Here is a 2,180-nt window from a genome sequence, read left to right as displayed (position 1 = left end):
GCCGTCGTGCTGCCGTTGGAGCTGCCTTCCTCAACCTCTCCTTCCTCCTTGCTGGATCAAGACGGAGGAGACGTCGTCCGTCCCGTACGTGTGTTGAACGCGGAGGTGCTGTCCGTTCAGCACTTGGTCATCGCTGATCCGAATCACGTCGAGTACGACTCCATCATCACCAACCCCTTGAACGCTTCCGCACTCGATCTACAAGTGGTATGTAGATGCAAACTCACTCCCTTGACTCGTTGCTTAGATGAACTCATAGATGGATCTTGGTGAAACCGTAGGAAAAATTTTAATTTTCTGCAACGTTCCCCAACAGCTCCTTGGTGAACTCGGCCTCTCTCCACCAAAGGCCACCATTGTTTTCTGCGACAACATATCAGCTGTGTATATGTCCACACATCCAGTTCATCATCGGAGGACTAAACACATCGAGCTCGATATCCACTTTGTTCGGGAAAAGGTGGCACTCGGTGATTTCCGCATTGTACATGTCCCCACAACTCAGCAGCTCGCAGATATCATGACCAAGGGTTTGCCGACTACCGTCTTCCAGACATTCAGGTCCAGTCTTTGTGTACTGCCCAGCAGCGACGACACGACTGCGGCGGGGTGTTAGCGATCGTGTGTGTCATGTATTCTGTTAGTCCTAGTCTTCAGGCTAGTGGGTGAGTTAGTTAGCTGAGTCGGCATGTACTATATAAAATGTGTAACCTCAGATTGTGAATACAGTGTGTTGCACGACCCATCTCTCTCTCTCAATCGCTCTGGCTCCAACATTCTGGTTAGTGGACACACTCCCTCCGGCAGATCTCACGCGTGTCTTGGTCACAATGTGGGCGATATGATGGGCAAGAAGGCAAGCCATACACGACGAGCAATTCCAGAGTCCCATGAGCACTTTTTGTTTTGTAAACAAATTCCTACAAGACCTGGAGGATGTTCCCGTACGTAACACTAGTGCGTCTAGAGTTTTGCATGCCAAAGTGGGGGATATGCATGCAACTGTGCATGTGAATTCTGGGGTCTTGCACTCGACTTCCGAGCGAGCCCAAAAGTGGTTGCCACCGGCGGGCTATGATTTTAAAATCAACGTCGACGGCGGCGTGGCCAAAAGTACAGCCCGTGGTGCAGTTGCGGCCATCTGCAGAGACAAGAATGGCTTGTTCCTTGGGGCATCGGCGGTCGTATATGAAGGGCTCGTCGACCCGGCGACATTGGAAGCTCACGCGTGCAACGAGGCACTAGCCCTTGCGACGGACCTTCATGTTGATTCCATTTGTATTGCTTCCGACTCCTCCGAAGTGGTGGCAAACATCAAGTACTTTTCTCCTTATCGTTATGTTGCTGTCCTACGCGAGATAAGTCACCGGCGGGAACCTTTCTGGGCACTTGAGGTAATCCATGAAAGGCGAGAACACAACGGAGAAACACATTCTCTAGCAAAGGCAGCTTCTTCTCTTCCTACTGGGCGCCACATGTGGCTTTCTGTTTTACCCGATATTATCTGTATTCCTATGAACATCGCTTAATAAATGTTTACTGTTCTAAACAAAAGAATAGGATTAGCGTTCCCCCCAAAAAAAAAGAATAGGATCAGCGTTGCATCATTTCAGCAACACTCATAGACGACGTGGTTGTTGGTTGAGACTATAGAGTGACGGGTCCGGTACATGCATGCACCGAACCTACGCGCTAGTTCGGGAATAAACTTGCCCCAACAATGCTTAACTTACCAGGTGTCACGTGTGAACCTGCAACCAGTAACTATCAACCTAGGTATTGTCCTGTTACACTTCCCTAGTGTTTATAAAGAGGGTAAACAATTTTTGAAGGCAAAACAGCTGGAGTAGCTCAGTTGGTTAGAGCGTGTGGCTGTTAACCACAAGGTCGGAGGTTCGAGCCCTCCTTCTAGCGATTTCTCATTTTTATTTTAAATTTCTGGCAACACCAATATCATATATGCATCAAATTTTGCCCAAAAGAGAAAAACAATAATTTATATCTTTTTCGTTTCTTCTTAACTCTTGGTGACCAGCATCATATATGCATCAAATTTTGCCCCAAAAAAAAACCATTGCAGTATCATGTATGTTTACAGAAATGACCTCTTGGCGATTTTTCATTTTTATTTTAAATTTCTGGCCACCAACATCATATATGCATCAAATTTTGCCCCAAAA

General features: G+C 47.1%; 1 non-coding gene across 1 annotated transcript; it reads left to right on the top strand.

Moving 5' to 3' along the window:
• The first annotated feature begins 1,840 nt into the window (after positions 1-1,840).
• TRNAN-GUU lies at positions 1,841-1,914 on the top strand. The gene has a single exon. It is a non-coding gene; the product is annotated as a tRNA-Asn (tRNA).
• The last annotated feature ends 266 nt before the right edge of the window (positions 1,915-2,180 follow it).

The sequence above is a fragment of the Triticum dicoccoides genome, chromosome 2B, assembly GCF_002162155.2.
Source record: "Triticum dicoccoides isolate Atlit2015 ecotype Zavitan chromosome 2B, WEW_v2.0, whole genome shotgun sequence".
NCBI classification, from domain to species: Eukaryota; Viridiplantae; Streptophyta; class Magnoliopsida; order Poales; family Poaceae; genus Triticum; species Triticum dicoccoides.
This window is presented reverse-complemented; position numbering and strand designations above follow the sequence as displayed.